Source organism: Talpa europaea (genome assembly GCF_964194135.1).
Source record: "Talpa europaea genome assembly, chromosome: 5".
Taxonomy (NCBI): Eukaryota; Metazoa; Chordata; class Mammalia; order Eulipotyphla; family Talpidae; genus Talpa; species Talpa europaea.
The window spans coordinates 41,320,398-41,339,832 of NC_140071.1; positions in this window are offsets into that span (position 1 = coordinate 41,320,398).

A 19,435-nucleotide genomic window follows, 5' to 3' on the forward strand; every position below is an offset into this window, starting at 1 on the left:
TCATTTTCTTTAAGACAAAATAGCAATAATTAAACATTTTATATAAAAAAGGGTGTCAATAATTGTTTTTACAGAATCATTACTTAAATAAGGATTTTTATTCAAATAGCTTAACAACCATGTAGACCTTTGAATGTCAGCATAAGGAGTTCACCTTTCTAGTAAAAGAAGTATAACTGGTTAAAATTATTAAAAACATAAAGCATCAAGAAATACACACAGACCCCCCCAAAGGTATAAACATTTACCCGAGAAAATTTATTGAACTACAAAGGGCAAAACAAAACTGTGTCATTTGAAACATAGTCAACTCTCTCCCACTCATTCCGAACTCAGAAAGCTAAAAAAGCTAATCTAAGCAGGTGTAACTAAGAACTTAAGATTGTTCTCTCTTCCAGCTTAAAGCTGAGAACCACATTATTACCCTGATATTGAAGGCTGACAGCGTTTGCTGAACCCCCATGTCTAAATTCCTACAGTCTTGCCAAAATATCAGGGCTTCCATTCTCTGCTAAAGTCCCACTGATAGAATGGAGATTTTATTTATAGTGTGACATACTGAAAACATTATCAACACAGTTGTTCTCACCTAACTTGTGGGACAATGAATATAGAACATTTCCTTATATAAAATGCAAAAATTAAGTGGATCAAAACCTAGAACTATGAAATACTTGAAACATAGGGGAACAGTTCACGGCATTGATTTTAGCAATAATTTCCTGGATATGCTACCAAAAGAACAGGCAACAGAAGTGAAAACAGACAAATTGGAATACATGAAAATTTTAAATTCTGTTCATCAAAGAACAGAGTCACCAGTGTAACAGGCAACCTGAAAAAGAATATCTGATAAGGAGATATTCAGAATACAGAAATATTTGCTATAACTCAGCAACAATCAATGATATAGCCCAAATAAAAATGAGTAAAGGACTTGAATAGATATTTCATTAAAGATGAGATACAAATGATCAACAATCATAGGAAAAGATACTCAACATCATTTGTTAGAGAAATGCAAATCAAATTAACAATTAGGGCCTCACTAGTGGCCTAAGGATTAAGTCTCAGCACTATCACCACTACAGCCTGAATTTGATCCAGGCCAGGGAACTAACCCACATATGGCACAGCAAACCTCTCCCATCATCCCCGCTGCTCTCCTCAGCAGTGTATTTCAGTAGATCCGCCTGTTCTGCTCCCCACTCTGTCTCTGGTAAATCCTCTCACCCCCGCACCTCTGGCCTACACCCCAGTTCTATGCAAAAAAAAAAAAAATGAGATATCACTTTACACCCATAATTATTAAAATAAAACAGATAATTGCAAATATTGATTAGGTTATAAGAAATCTAAACCTTAGTGAACTACTCCTGGGCATGTAAAATGGTGCAGTCTCTATGATTGTTCCTAAAAAAAATTAAAAATAGAATTAATATATAATCCAGCAATACCAATCTGGGTATATATCTTAATGAATTGAAACATGGTCTTGAGGAGATATTTGCAAATCCTTGTTCATAAAAGCACTATTAACAATAGCCAGGAAATATTCAGTCTTAAAAAGAAAGAAAAGTTGGCTACATGCTACAATAAGGATGAACCCTGAGGAAATTATGCCAAATGAAGCAAGTCAGTCACAAAAAGTAAAATACTATGTGATTTTACTTATAGGAAGTGTCTGGAGAAATCAAATTCATGGAATCAGAAAGTAGAATATAGTTGTCTGTTGCTAAAGGGAGAGGAAAATGAGGAGCTGTTGTTTAATGGATATAATATTTTACCTTGCAAGGGTTTGCAACCGTCCCAGGCTGGGTAGGTTCACCGTCGATTCCCGCAGCTTGAAAGAGCACCTTGGAGCCTTTGGCATCATTCACACAGGTTTTCTAATAGTATGCAGGTGAAACAAGCCAGCAGGGAGACAGCAACTTGGGCCCCCTGGGAATCCTTACATACTCTTTCCTGAGGGCTTTCTCTCGCATTCCCTTGTGGTCTCTTCCTCTCACAGCTGTCACTTGCCCTCTCATAGCCATCCTGCCACCACTGTTTTGTCTCTGAGTGATGCTGCCCTTATATCCTCAGCTCCAGGTTTAGATGTGCACACTTACACATGCCCACAGCATGAGTGTCCCATACCCATGCTCCCTCAGACTAGGAAAATTATTTGCAAACTACATATCTGACAAGGAACTTTATCCAGAATATGTGAATAAGTGTTAAGATTCAATAATAAAAGGGCTTATCACCGATTAATAAAAAAGGAAATGACCAGATGTATATGTTTTTAGAACAATAAGCACATAACCTATTAGGGCCTTATGCTAAATGAAATGAGAGAGAAAAACACATACCATATGACTCACTTATATGTGGAATTTAAAAAAACACAACTCATAGAAACAGATAGCAGATTAATGACTGCCGAAGAAAGGAACTGGTAGCTGGGAAAATGGATGAAGGGAGTTAAAGGGTACAAGCTTTCAGTTATATGATATATAAAGTCTGGGGATATAATGGACACTCAGCATGATGATGATGGTAACAATACTGTAGCATATACTGGAGGTTTCTAATAGTACATCCTAAAATTTCTCATCACCAGAAAAGAATATATAACTGTATTAGGTGATAGATGTTAACTAAATTTACTGTAGTAGTCATTTTGCAATATACACATATATGAATCATCATCATATTATACATCTTAAACTAATATAAAATTATATTTCAATTATTATTTCAGTAAAATGAAACAAATCACAAGGCTGATTAGTAACCTTAAAACAGAAAAAACAAAGTTCTCAACATCCTTAGCTATATGGGAAACTTAAATCAAAGTCACAGTGGGATAACATTCCTCACACATTATTATGGCTGTAACAAAACAACAACAAAAAGCCATAATAGCATGTGACAAGGTTATAGATAAATTAATATGTAGGGAATTTAATATGTAGCTATTGAATTGACAAATGGTAGTTACTTTGAAAATTACTCAGCTTTTGAAAAGGATAATCTTACACAAACAATTCTCTTGCTAGGCATATAGCCAAGAGAAGAGAGAACATGATCACACAAAAACTGGTAGACAAATGTTCTTAGCAATGTTATTCATAATAGCCCAAATGTGGAAATATCCCAATGGCAATCAATTGAGGAATGGAGACATGCAAAGAAATGTTGTTTGACAGTAAAAAGGAATTAAGTAATAATATGTGCTCCAAAATGATAAGTCTTAAAGACATCACACCATATGGAAGAAATCAGAAAAAAAAAAAGTTACATATTATATGATTTAATTTATCCGAATTGTCCAGAACAGGCAATTTTTTTTTTTAAGATTTATTTATTTATACAAGCACTGGGTACAGTCAGAAGTCTGGGAGGGTGAGAGAATTCACCAGAGCCAGAGCGGGGAACAGACAGGCAGAAGGACCGAAGCACACTGCTGAGGGGAGCAGCGGGTGGCAGGAGAGGTCTGCACGCCATGTGGGACCCTCCTCCAGTGGCCAGGGAGCAGCCGGGGATCGAACTGATGCTGCAGAGGCTGCGGGCAGCTTGGCAACCCAGCGCTCAACCGCTGCGCCACGGGGGGCCCCGAACAGGCAATTCTTTGGACACAAAAAGTAGATTCTATTTTATTAGACTGGTAGGGTTGCAGAATCTTGCTAAAGTGTGCAGAGTTTCTTTGGTGGATGGTGAAATGTATGTATTAAATATGGTAATGGTTACACAATTGTGAAATACTAAAAAACTTTGGAATGTGCATATTAGGGATCTGAAGTGAATGGTACATGAATTATATTACAATAGTTACATTTTTTTTACAAATATGTATTGAACATATTGCACTTTGAAATGCACTTTGCAAATTACTGGGACTTGAAATAAAATGCTGTCTGAGAAGACATATCATGATTTAATTCACATGACTAGAACTATCACATACATTTTCCTCACTCACTAGAAATATCACATATACATTTTTATTTACCTACTATTCAAATTTAGTATTAGAAGGCTTCATGTTGAACACAGTACACTTTAGGTTTCAATTGTCTGATTTTTTTAGGTCTAATAATAATATATAGCCTATTAGTGGGCAAACTTATTTGGTTATCTTTCAACAATAAGTTTTGGAATTTAAGAAACAGGGACATAGCTTATGCAGTTGGTCAATAAAACACATATTTCAATTATTATTAAAAATTATTATTTAGAAATTCTTTATTGTTTCAAAAGTATTAATTTAGTGACCTAGCTATTTATTCATTAAAAAAATTAATAAAGCTCCTTGTTGGAGGACACTATTCTGGGCAGTGGGAAAATCATATAAAGTGAAAATCGAAGTAGTAACACTGAATTTTTGAAGCTAACATTCAATTATGCATGACCTAATTTTTTAAGCTAATTTAAATAGGTTTAATGTTATATAGTAGTTATTGCTAAAAATAAAGAATATTTTGAAAATGGAAATTTTAAATGTTGAGATACCCTTTGGAAATTTTGATAAGGTTATCAGGAAAAGAAAGGCCTCTCAGAGAAGAAATTTTATAGAAAAGGCCAATTTTTATCTTTCTCTGTGCACTCAGGATCCATTTTATATTTGTAAATATTACCAGTCATAACCTTAAGTGGTCTTACTAGAAGTGAAAAAATCTAAGGCAGATGAAATTCTGCTCTCATTTCACTCCTGGTTTGTCTTTCTCCCTCTTCCATTCCTTTTTCTTTCCTTTTCTCTCCTTTCTCTGTGTAATTATAAATATGAGCCTATCTTCCTCTTTACTATGAATTGTTAAAAACTCACTGTAACTTTTTTACAGCAAGGTTTTACATGGTTTGTTATTAAACAACTCAATGAAATTTCAAATATAATATTTGTTGTTATATTTTTAAACCTTATGCATCCTCCTAATTTTTTCCATACTCCGCTGTGATCTTCTCTGACATTTTCTTAATGTCTTAGAATCTGTAAACAGTTTGCCTCCTGAACAATTTACAACAGTATGGATGAAAGCTTTCTGCTCTGAGAGACTTTTGCATTTTGCACCTGTTTATTTGCAAAGGATGAGTACTTCATTATCCATGAAATCATAATAAAAATATATTTATGGCATGTCATTGCTGTACTCATACTGAAGTATTCACTCCTACAATAGCACCACATTTTGTTTCTTTCCGTTAAAAGCTTATGATCTAAAACAAAACTGTAAGCCACCAGGAGAATTAGGTTCAATATTTCATACAAAGAATGTTCACTATATAACATTTTATGACCCCTCTAAAATAAAGCTAAATTGTCAACTTATTTACTTGAACTTATTCAGTTTATAAAAAGTTCACATTCATGTATAACTAGTGAATCTGGGAGGTCCAGAGTCACAATTCTATGGATTATGAATTAGTGTGGTGTTTGATGAAAATCCGCTCTAATTTCTATGAAAGTAAAACTCGTAAAAATGTCCCACCTCAACTTCTAAACCCTAGAATCTGTAAATGTCACCTACTTAAAAATAAATAAATAAATAAAAAGAACTTGCAGATGTGATCATCAGGATCTTTAAATGTGGAGATTATCCTTATTATTCAGATGGTCCCTAAATGAAATTACAAAGAGAAAACTGAAATAGAAAAAAAAGTAATCTGACCAAGGAGGCGGCAATTGGACTGAATAAAAATTTCTGCAGTCACCTTAAGCTGGAAGACATAAGGAATATATTCTCCCTTCCAGCCTCCAAATGGAGAAGTGTCCTGCTAATACCTTAATTGTAACTTCAAAAGATTCATTTTCAACACTGGCTTCCAGAAACATAGAAAAGCAAATGTAGGGCTTCCCAGGTGGCGCAGTGGTTGAGCGCTGGGTTGAGAAGCTGCCTGCAGCCTCTGTATCCGCCCACCGGCGAGCGTCCCACATGGTGCGCAGACCTCTCCTGCCGCCTTCTTCAGTCTGCCTGCTCTGCTCTCCCCTCTGGCTCTCGTGAATTCTCTCACTTCTGACTGTACCCAGTGATTGTATACATAAATCAATCAATCAATCAATCAATCAATCAATCAATCAATCTTTAAAAAAAGCAAATGTATGTTCTTTTAAGCCAACAGGTTTTTAATTATTATAGCAGACATCAGAAATTAATAAATTAGCTATATACTAAAGCATAATGTTGAAATATTTAAGAACATTGATAGGATAACAAATGGATTTTTCTTCCTTTGAATTAAGGGTTCAGTGCACAAATAATTTTGTAGGTCACATCTTAATGTTTATCTGTTAATGGGCTATTTGGTTAGTAAAAACAACCCACTTGACACTCTGCTTCAAATGATGCACGTGTGTTAATAATGTTATAAAACATTAATTTTTAATTCACAATTATTTTTTCTAATGAGTTATATCAGAATAATCCAATTTCTGCACAGATCTACTTTTATGCCATATAGTGAATTTTAAAACATGCTTTAAATGTGGTTGAATATGGAAAAATGCAGACACAACATTATTTATTATTAAATATTTATTTTAAGCTTAGTGCATTGAAAAATATGGGTCAGACATTTTTCTTTTTGAACATTATTTATAGAGAAAATACTGTTTTCTTAATTAACATCACAGTATTTTAGACCTGGAAATGTCCTTAGAGGACATTTTGAATTCATTCATTTTGCAAATGAAGAAAGTAAAACTTAGGGAAAATGTGCAGACTCTACCTATTTTATTGATGCGCTATAGGAACAGAAAAAAAAAAATGACACCATATTGTGCTTTAACATATACAGTTTAAATCATATAAAAATAAAGTAAAAACAAACAACAGCAGTTCCCTACTTAGGTGATCTTTATGTATATAACAGAATTTCAACACTTCAAAAGAGATTCTTTTGTATTAATGATTCCTGTTGTAAGACCTGTTTATTGGAAGGTGGAACATAAACAATATTAGAAATTAAATAATAACTCTGTGGAGAGGTGAGCCACATAATTAAATGAAAATGAAGTGACCAGAAGTAAAATTTAAACTGAGATTCACTTATCAATGTGTGCCAATTTTTCAGAGGGAAATAAGCACTTAGTGAAAGGTAAATAGGTCTATTTACTGTTAGGTCTGTAATTAGGTCTGTTCTACCAACTCCTACTGCTGTCTGAGTTAGTGTCCTTAGATGATACCAACTACAGAGACTCATCTTCCTAAGTGACTACACTGCGGTATAAGCAGAATGTGCTGTCCCCATATTTTAGATAGACCTCCATCTTCTGCAACCAAGCCTATACTTCAAATCATAATAATGAGAGGGTAGAGCTGAGGGGAGGGAGTAGGGAGGCTATCTAGATGTATCATAATAAAATCATTGAGGTTTATAGCACATAGATAAGACACTCTTGTCAGGACAGGAAGGAGGAATTGACAGAACAATTCATAGGATTACCTTTTCTGTATTTTCTCTGCTCTTGGGTCATAATGGAGTTATGAAAGTAAAAAAGAAGTATAAAAATAATGCAGAAAAACAAAGATTAGATGACAGGAAACAAGTTTATTCAAAGTTATATCAACACTTAAATTACATATAAATGGTATAATTTACCATTAAAAAGTAGAGATACTGACATTAGGGAAAAACAGCAGTAATTTATGCTGTCTTACTTATGTTAGAAATCCATTTAAATATGAAAACACAATTAGTTGAAAATAAAATGATAGGCAATTATATTGTATCATAGACTATCTATATTTATATCAAAGTAGACTTCAGGGAAAAGAATATTAGTTGAGATTTTAAAAAGGGAATTTTATAGTAAATAAATGTATCAATATATCATACCAATACTAATTCTTAACCGTTATAACTATGTATGTGCCTAATAAAAGATCTTCTACATGTATGAATAAAAAAAAGATAAACTCCTTGTTTAGCTAGGTAATGATGTCTCTGTGTAATTTGTGTAACTAATATGGCAATCTAAATTGTTTTGAAATTAAACGTTAAAAAAAATTAGAAAGTACATAAACTCTTGTAAGTGTCTGAAACGAGCTTCACTCTAAAGTTAAAATTCACATATAGGCAAATGATGATGCAAGGGGATTTAGACACAGGTGCAATCTTAGAAATATGAGAATCTGGTTTGATTTTGAAATGTTGATATAGACTATGTGATGGGAATCTATGTTTTGAATTAGGCAGTATCCTCCCTCCATTTCTGGATGATACATTTGAGACATTATTCCTTCCCCATTGTCATTAATTTTGTTAAAGTTATGATTCTTCTTTCCCTAAATTCCTTGTAAATCAAAATTTCAAGTATAACTAATGTAACTCTCTTTCAGGAATTTGATTCTCATGTAGTGAGGCTAAAAGAAAAACAGGTGATCTACTCTAATTCAGAAAACACTGAAGATACTGAACATTAATTCTTGCCATCAACTACTTGAAACTGTTTTGATTTATTTGTTAAAGATTTATTTATTTATTTATAGAAGCACTGGGTACAGTCAGAAGCACGGGAGGGTGAGAGAATTCACCAGAGCCAGCCGGGAGAGCAGAGCAGGCAGACTGACAAAGTACACTGCTGAGAGGAGCAGCGGGAGGGCAGGAGAGTCTGCGTGCCATGTGGGACACTAGCCTGTGGCGGGGGATCGAACCGGCGCTGCAGAGGCTGTAGGCAGCTTCACAACCCAGCACTCAACCGCTGTGCCACCGGGGAGGTCCCTTTTTTTTTTCCCCCAAAATTTATTTATACAAGCACTGGATACAGTCAGAAGCGCAGCAGAGTGAGAGAATTCACCAGAGCCAGAGTGGGGAACAGAACAGGCAGACCGATGAAATACACTGCTGAGGGGAGCAGCAAGAGCGGCAGGAGAGGTCTGCGTACCATGTGGGACGCTCGCCAGTGGCCGGGTATCGAACCGGCCCTGCAGAGGCTGCGGGCAGCTTTGCAGCCCAGCGCACAACCTCCTGGGCCAACACGGGAGACCCGAAACTGTTTTGATTTATATACTTTTTGGTTCTTCAGATTTTGTTTCAATTATTTGAAGTAATATTTTAATTTCTGATACTTTTGTCAGACTCAGTTTTGTGGCTAAAAGGCCAAGAAGCATAATTGTTGCAAGATATCAATTGTGTGTCATGGTAGAAATATTAAAGACAGAAACGTACGTCACGTCAGACTCAAAGAGCTTTGTGTGGAGATTTAGATTTGAGATCCTTTCAAGGGAGTGGTGAAATTACTGAGAGGATAAAGTATAAAATATTTTTAGTATAAAATATAAAACAAAATTTTGTAAAAAATGTCCAAGGGAAAAGTGTTTGACAAAGTGTTAATGTCAAATAACAACACATACCATTAGTGCAAGATGTTTGATATGTTAACGGCAGAATTAACTTTGTTCATTTAAACTGAACCATCTTCTAGAATCAAAGACTTTATATCTTATCTTGGCTAACAATACATATATATATATAATACATGCAATATATATTCACAAATACATTCAGGGACTAGAAAAAATTGAATCTGAATGCAACTGTTTCTCCATAACTTAGAGATAGTAATCTTTATCTTATCTCCCATTTTTAGGAAAACAGGTGCAGATTCTATATGTAGATGTGTATTATGCTCCTTTGAAAGACTATATTTATTTTATACCTTATTAAAAACACAGCAATATAATAACCACACAATAAAACAGAAACATTCCACAAAATGTTATTTGAAAAACAGATGATATTGTCAATGTAGATGATACTGTTAATTTTCAATCGTAATTTAAGGCATTAATCTATTTGATAACTAGTGTGTATGGTATTTTTTTTTTTCCTTCAAAACTTTTCTTTTGGTGACAGCATCAAAATTACTAAATAAATCTAAAGATGGTATAGGAACTTTCTCAATTCCATAAAGGCTATTTAACTCCACTATTTTCACAGCAGATTGCTAAAATATTATGATACAAAAAATATTAGTAATTATGTAGCATTTCCAAATTACTTCTTTCAACATTCTACAAAATACAGTCTATTTCAAACAACTATATTGTTTTTTATTAGATATTGACAAGTCATTGTCATTTTTGTCAAAACTCCAGTACAATGCAAAATATTTCTTATTTGTCCCCACCATCCTTGAAATAGTTTCACATATCATTGTTATGATTTATCATTAATGACAGGTAGCTTAATCACTTTCAATTACTTTTAATCTTATAAAATTCTATATTGAAGAGTTCTTGAAGTGTTTAATGTCATCATTCAGCTAAGTTAAATACTCTAGGGTAACATCAATTGATTTAAACCTTCAGAGCAAAGGCACAAAGATGAAGATCAGATTCAGAGTGTTAGTTCTCCTATTTACTTATGACTTTATGCAAGGAAAAGGAGGGTGTTGGAAAGAGAAAGGAAGGGGGAATGAATAAAGGAAGGAGAAAATGTAAAGATATCAGCTCCAGAAATCGTGAACAATAAAGAGCAAAGCGTTTGCTATGTTTTCCATTTTAATTATGAATGGCACTAGAAATAATTCAATTTTATTATTTCAAGACAGACTTTTAATGAATAGGAATTATTTAACATTTATATAGCCTTTCTATCTTCTAAGCACTTTGCTAATTAATCTTTAAAATACTCTTGTGAGAAAGGTATCATTATACCTGTTTGGCATATAAATAGATACACAAAGAAAGGTTAAATGCTACAGATTTTGTTCAGTAAGTAGTGAAATAGTAATATGAGGATCCGAAATTCCAAACACAAAGAGATCACATCTATATTATTTGACAAAGTGATAGAAAGGTAACATTCTTTATATCAAGTCAGCAACAACTTATACAATATCGATATAAAAAGAATGATATTGAGCATAGACAGCTACAAACAGCTCTCACCTGGACAACTTAAACAAGATAATGGCTTGCTGGTAGAGTCACTTTGGAAGCTTCTTCTAATTAGGAAGAATCACAAATATCAGTCAATTTGTTTTTCTTTTCCCTCTGTCCTATATCAAGTTAAGAGAATCCAGCACCCTTTTTCTACAACTAAAACTCTCACTTATATTCTTGTAAACATTCCCTCCAGAAGTTCCCTGCATCTCACCTGCCGTAGATACTCTTATATCTTTATTTTCTTAACTTCACTATTTGTTCTCCAAATCACAGTGCTTATATCTGTTCAGATGACATCCCTCTCCAAAACATTCTGTATGAGCAGACAAACAATAACAAGCATGAACTATTTTAAAATCATTTAAGAAAAAAATATAATTATCATTAGTAACTATCAGAACTATCACTTTGACTTACTAGAAATAAAATTTTGATAGTAACCTGTGTAAGTGTTAAGTATAGGAAGATGCTCCAACTCACAGGATAAACATACATATAAAGAGTTACAACCCTCCAAGTCCTAAATGATTTTTGTTTCTTTTATCTCATAAATTAATATTCTATCTTTTATTCTATCACCACTCAGTAACTTGGAAACCATTTATTGTTTTCAGTCTTGCAATCTAGCTTTTAACTTTATCTATTGAAAAATGCTCTGTGTAACAAATGACAAGAAATTCAATGGTTTTATTCACTATTATACTCAGATTCTTTACAGCATTTTGTACTTTCTTATATAAACTATGTCGCTTTTCATCCCACCTTCCTTTACTTCAAAAGTCCTGTTGTTCTTATTTCCATAAGGATAAGTTTATTTTTTTTTTAAATCTCAAGGTTCTATCTTGTTTCAAATGTCAATCTCTTTTGACTGAACTCAGAAATTCTCTTCTTAACTGACCTTGCAGCTTTCAGTTTGCTCTCACAGCATCTTAAAAGCCACCCTTTCCCACATCTGAAATATTATTTAATGCTATAACTCTGGATATTTAAGACTATAACTCCGGATATTTCCTGATTTAATCATGACTATGTTATTTAGTAGCTGCTTCAATTTGAGCCAGTTACTTGAGGTCTCCTCTTTATTTTGTTAACCATACATTAATGCATATAGAATTTTTTCATAAGATAATAGTAGTCATTTTAAGAACTCAGTGAGTAAATAAAAAAATATTAAAAAAATGAAAAAAAATTAATATTTGGGATCACATCATACTAAAATGCTTCTGCCCTGCCAAAGAAATTATCACTAAAGCAAAATGATACACTATTGAATAGGTAAATATTTCCATACCATACATTTGACCAAGGGCTGTTATTCAAGAGCTACAAAGAACTACATTTTCTCAATAAATAGAAAACAAAGACCTCAATCAAAAAAAATGGGCAAAGGATTTGAATAAGCACTAGCAAGTCATATAACATTCAAATCAAATATTCACATGAATTTAGAAGACCTAGGAATGCACCTATAGTTGAATCCAAGATGCATAGTGTATTCCTTCTTTAATTTAAGTATTGGGTAAAACTAAGAGTTTTAAATAGTGTAGACAATGAAGAAGACTGGACTAAGGAAATTGTGTTACTTGACACCATGACTAACCATTAAATGAATAACCTTAAATACAAAAATTCTAAAACAATATTTTCAATTGTGTGAACTCAAGAAGACTATTTTACAATCAGCAAAATGTTATCACTGTGAAACTGTATTTTCTTAATCACTTTACTTTTTAAGTACATTAACTAGGCAATCATTGCTTCTATTGATTGATACTAGCAATGATGGGAACATCTGTCTTTTGTTCCTACTATAAATTGTCTAAACCCTTGAAAAACAGATAAGTAAAATCACTAGTATATTTTCTGTCTTTTAAAAGTAAAATGTAAAAAGAGGAATCAAGGGGCCTCCCTGGTGGCGCAGGCAGTTGAGCGCCGCACTGTGAAGCTGTCCGCAGCCTCAGCAGTGCTGATTCCATCCCCGCTGGCCTCACATGGTGAGCAGACCTCTCACTGTCTCTCCTGCTACTCCCCTCAGCAGTGTATTTCGTCAGTCTGCCTGTTCTGTTCCCCATTCTGTATCTGGTGAATCCTTTCACCCTCCTGCTCATCTGGCTTGTACCCCGGTTCTTGTATAAATAAAAAATAATAAAATCTTTAAAAAAAAAAAGAGGAATCAAAACTTGAATTTTCCTCCTTGTCAATACAATTTTAATCATGGCATATGCTCTCCCCATTGTGAAATAAGGAATGTTTGCCACTCCAGTTTGATAAAAGAGGAATGAATTTAGGTCAACATCTATTCATTCAACTTCTTTTACAAAATGGAAACCAGTCAACTTTATGAGACATTAGGCTTCATGGAAAGTCCTTGCAATTCAGAGAAGAGTCTATACATCACTTAAAAGAAGTAAGAGATGTAAAAAAAATATTTTACCTTTTATTCTATAAGACTGTTTCTTCTCCAATGAATGCATAACAAACACCTACTATTTGAATCCTTATAACCACAATTCATCAAAATTACTGACTTATTGTAAAACTGCAATAAAGTTGATATGTTTTAAAAGCACAGGTTTTAGTCCATGTTATATTAAAACTATAGAATTTGAATTTGATACCTAATATGTTTACACTTACAGAGTTTTAATAATCATGCACACTTAATTCAGCAAGACAGTAGTTATGCATAATTTTAGAGTTATGTATATCATGCCATTTTTGTGCATAGATCTTCTGTAAATAATACTTTTTTAACCTTTTCAATGAGTTATTCATGTCTGTTTTTCATGAGATCTCAATTCAAAACTAAATGTAATTGGATACTATCAGCCAAAATGACAGAGAAAATACATCTGTAATTTCATTCTACCATAAAGTCATTTTTAAAAAGCACCCAAATGGTCAGAATAAAAATTTTAGAACTTGGGAAATTAGCCAAAGACTTGCAGCAACCAAGTACATTAGAAAAGAAAAATTGCTGAATCTTAGTTAAGAACTGCATATGTGTCCCATTATATTTCATTGGTCTCAAACCTAAGGCAGTCCTAAAAAGAAAAAAGAAAAAATAAACTTAGTTATATTTCTGAAATTAGAGGAACCAAGATGTTTAAGAGTTTCATTCTCACAGAAAATTCATCATGTCACCTGCTCACCTGCTTGTGTTTTCCTGAAGACTCCAATTGAAAGGTCTATCTATTTGATCTAGTTACCCTCTAAGGGGATGAGAGTTGTAACACTTCTGTCAAGTGTTTGGATATCATAATTGTTGGCATAGCTGGGGAACATTATACAATGGGTCTCAGTAATAGGTTTTTTGAAAAGTCTAATATATTCCAGGTAATTGGCAAATTTCATGTATAAAAATATCAGTATGCATGTTCAGGAAAGAACTAAGAAGGTCCTAAACTCTCATCTTTAAATGAACTTGATATCTATAAAAGCAAGAATTAAAACAAAATTATAAACTCCTTGGTCGAATTTGAAAGTGTGCTCAAACATGCACAGAATCCCTCACCGAACAGGGAGGCTATTGCTTCCAGACACTGAATGTAATTTCAGTTCAGTCATTTGTTAATGACTAAGCTAACTAAGGGGAAACTCAGTGACAACAGTTGACAAACAAACAGAATTTGCAAAATTAGGATATCACCAAAAAACAAATGCAAGTCTTTTGTATCATCATTGTTTATTTCAAAAATGTAAAAAGATCTCATATTCATATTTTAAACTTTCACTTTAAAATAATGGAACAAGATAAGTAAACTAAAACTAAGATGAGTACAAAGACAAGAATAATAAAATTAGAGTAAAAATTAGTGAACTTCAGAGTAAAAAAAAAAAACAAAAATTTATCAAACCAAATTGCTTTGAAATGTTTGATGAAATGAGGAACTTTAATATAGACTTGCCATTTAAAAAGAGATTTCAAATCACTAAAATCAGAACTGAAAAAGAGAATATTACTACTCATATTACAGAAATAAAATTATATGGGTATAACATAAACAATGGTGTGCAAACAAATTAGATAATAATTTAGATAAAGTGTAGAAACTCTGAGAGAAAAAAAAAAAACCTACCAAACTAACTCTGGAAGAAACAGAAACTTAAAATAGACTCAGAACAAGTAAAAAGATTGATTTCATAATCAAAAATCTTCCCTCAAAGAAAATCTCAGATAAGATGGCTTTGCTGGAATTCTACCTAAATTTTAAGTAAGAATTCATGCAATTTTCAGCAACATGGATGGAGCTGGAAGGGATCATGCTCAGTGAAATAAGCCAGAAAGAAAAAGAAAAATACTGGATGGTCTCACTCATAAAGGAATTTAGAAAACCTGAATAAGGGGCCAGGAAAAACACAAATTATAATAAAATCAAAATCAACAAACAACTATAAACCAGAGACACACTACTGGGGTGGGGGGAGAAGGGAGTGGGATCAAAACAAGGGTGGTGGGAATTGTATGGGGACTATAACCAAGATGAAAATGCATACATTGTGCAAAAATGAAAAAGGATATAAAAATACATATAAAATAAAAAATGATAATAATAATAAAGAACTGGGACTCCCTGGTGGTGTAAGGGGTTGAGACTCAACCTGTGAAGCTATCCACAATCTCTGCAGCAGAGTTCGATCCCCAGCCAGGGAGCAACCCACATGGCACAGCAGACCTCTCCTCACTTGCCCGCTGCTTCCCTCAGCAGTATATTTCAGTCGATACACCGGTTCTGTGTCCCACTCTGTCTCTGGTGAATCCTCTAAACCCCTGCACCTCAGGTTTGTACCCTAGCTCTTGTATGCATAAATAAATAAATCTTTAAAAAAAAAAGAACTATTAGTAATCATTTGCCAACTCTTCCCCTCCCCAAAAAAGGAGAGAAATATTTTTTTAACTCAGTCTATGATGTCAGTAGTTCTTTGATACCAAGACCAATATTGTGCTAATGTATTTGGGGTGTATTTTTGAGATAAGGAAAATGTTATGAAATCAGATTTTAATGATTGTTACACAACCATAAAATATTTGTCAAAAACACTGAGTTGATCAGGAAGCCATTACATCCAGCTTAAATGACTCATCAAAATTTTATGGAAAAGTGGGTATCTAATTGGCCTTAATGGATAGATAATTCTCTACTTTGCCTCACCTGATATTTTGTTTACCTGGAATGAACTATACCTGTTATGAGCAAGCATTTTGGAGCCAGAGGACCTGAGTTTAAACTAGTTTTAAACTTAAATTAAAACAAAATGCCTTTGGAAAGCTACTTAAACTCCTGGTTGGCAATATATTCTTCTATGAATTCTAAGATACTTTCTTTGACAATAACATTATTTTTCTATCCATCTTATAATGATAGTCAATATTATCAGTGACAGTAGCCAATTACTAACTTTATCAGCTCCATGAAGTCCAACTAATAGCTGATTTTATACCTACCTCCCTACTTGTTCTGTGATTGGAAGAGCAACTATCTCATAAGCTTGGCCTGACTAATGAATAAATGTCCAGAAGTCATTTTGTGTGCAAGATTTACATTCCTTCAGAAACTATAAAACTGACGAATCCGCCAACATAAAGTATTTAAATTGTAAGGTCCAGAACCTCAGTTTCTAAAAGCCATTATTTTGGCTATAATTCAGAGGTCAGATACTAGATCTGTCAATTTACTTTATAGCGCATATCAAGAAATATATCTGCCCAGGCTCATTTTAGAATAGCCCAACTATTTAAAGCCACATAAGCATTTCCAAAACATAATCACCAACAAAATTTGCAAGTTGACCAGAGATCTGAGGCTTCCAGGAGTGGGGGAGAGTGTTCAAATAGTGGAAGTAAGAGCATAGGAACTATGGAAATGTATCATGGGTGTTAAGGTGGTGGGAAATCTCAAGGAAGGAAATCAAACCCTGTCCAAAAATTCACAGCAATGTAAGAAATAACCTCCCTCATCTGAAAATAAAAAAAAAAAAACGAAAAAAAGAAAATCTTTTGAATAATGTAAAGCAATTAACCTAACTACCATCTCTAACTCAACCCTCCTTTAAAAAAAAAATCAAAACAATTACTTCAGACCTTTATTTAATAGATGGAATTAATTCACAATCAAACTGTTGTCACTTTTATAATACAAGAGTGGAATCTGATAAGATAGCTACTTTAGCTACCACATAAAATGATGGAAAAAAGAAATGTATTTGAAGTCCTTGTTTGGTAAAGTGAAAATTTGTATTGCTTTGACCTAAAGTTCTCAGTGAAATAACTACATGGGACTGAATCAGGAACATTGGGTGAGATCTTTCAAAATTCACAGTGTGCAATATACTTTATTTTTCTCTGAAGTCTCATTTTATAGACTATTATTGGAAGCAAAATAGTCTACTTGATGGAGCAATGGACTGATTCAATATGTCAGATTCCATGTTCCTATCCAGTAGACTGACAAAATTCAAAAGAATTTAATTTAAAATAGGGCAAATCAAGCATTGCTTTATAAAGACCATTTGCATGTCATGTAGGAGCTCTTAAACAAAAGTACTTTTGTGGTTATCTGAGCACATAAATACCTGGGCAACTTTTAAAAGCTGAACATCTTTTTTTCCTCCATCAAAACTGTACTATGAAAGATAATCTAATGGATTTTTCTCCGTGTTAAAAAAGATCTCAACTACTGTGCAAAGAAAATAAAGTAATAATTCTACTCATAGAGGTAGTCTTGCAATGCAAATTGAATAAAATAGTTCTGAAAAGGTTTAATGAAAAACTTATTTTCACACTATTACAAAGTGCTTAATCCACTTAGCTAGTATAAAATTCAGTGGAATTGCTATAATTTTATAAACTTTGAAAGCCTCTCATGATATCAAAATAGTGTTAGAATCCTAAAAGAGATTCGAGGATTTCTTATATTTTATTTTATCCACACATACGCTGGTGATGCTTGTATGTGTTTCTGTATATCCAAAGTAGAAATAATCAGTATTAATTGGGGGATCTGAAGTGCATATTAATAAATAATCCCTGGTGCACAAGGGGTTAAGTCTCAGCACTGTGAAGCTATTCACAGCCACTGCAACATGAATTAGATTCCAGGGCAGGGACCTAACCCACATGGTGCAGCAGACCTCTCCTGTTTCACCCACTGCTCCCCTCAGCAGTGTATTTCAGTAGATCTGCCTATTCTGCTTCCCACTCTGTCTCTAGTGAATTCTCTCACCCCCCCACAACTCTGGCCTACACCCCAACTCTTGTATGCATAAAGAAATAAATCTTTTTTTAAAAAAATAAATAATTAGAAATATATTCTTCAGTTAGAAATATATTTCAAGGGAAAACTCAGTGAAAAACATTTCTATATTAAATATATGTTCTCTGCGAGTTTCCCCTGGCACATATGGCATTGTGAGAAATTATTTTCCCGATCAAATCTGATTTCTAGATAAAAAATTAGCTCACCATAAATGAAGAAAGGTTGATCTTGATCTTGACATTCAGCATATTTGCACTTATACTCTGCTCACTTGCTTCCCTCCAAGGGAGTAATGGCATTGTGCCTATGTTCCCCTCCATTCATATTTGTTCGCACACCAGGGTAACCTTCAGTGCAGTCACCCCTTTAAAATGAAGGATAGGGCCTCCCTGGTGGCACAGCAGGTTGAGCACAGCACTGTGAAGATGTCTGCAGCCTCTGTAGCATGGGTTTTATTCCTGCCCCGTCAGGGAGATTCCCACATGGTGTGGCAGACCTCTCCTGTCTGGCCTGCTGCTCCCCTCAGCAGTGTATTTTGGTCCTTCTGCCTTGTTCTGCTCCCTGCTCTGTCTCTGGTGGATTCTCTCACCCTCCTGCACCTCTGACCTCTACCCCAGTGCTTGTATAAATGAATAAATCTTAAAAAAAAAATCTTAAAAAAAATGTTTAAGGGCCTCCCCTGGTGGTGGAGGCAGTTGAGCAATGCACTGTGAAACTGTCTACCTCCTCTGCAGCACTGGTTCGATCCCAGCCGGCCAGTGAGGGTCCCACATGGCGCAGCAGACCTCTCCTGTCTCACCCTCTGCTCCCCTCAGCAGTGTATTTTGTCAGTCTGCCTGTTCTGTTCCCCGCTCTGTCTCTGGTGAATCCTCTCACCCTCCCACACCTCTGGTCTGTACCCCGGTTCTTGTATAAATAAATGAATAAATCTTTTTTAAAAAATGTTTAAGCTCTCTAATGACCACATTAAAAAAAAATAAAATACAGGACGTGACATAAATAAATGTCAAACAAAGAAAACGTAATAATCCAGAACAGGTAATACTATACATGATAGTGTTTCCTGATTTAAATATTACAAAATTGATTTTAAATAGTGAGAAAATGTATGATTAAGGGAAAAAAAAGAATTAATTTGGGAGTAACAGGTATACAAATCATACACCAACATAAAAGAATGCTCTTGAAGCTTGTCAGAAAAGTAAGTAGTAGGAACAGAAATAAGAAATTGATGGCTACTGAATTAACTAATTGCATACTATACTTTTCTATATGCTTTACATTATGCTATTTTAATTTCAGCAACAT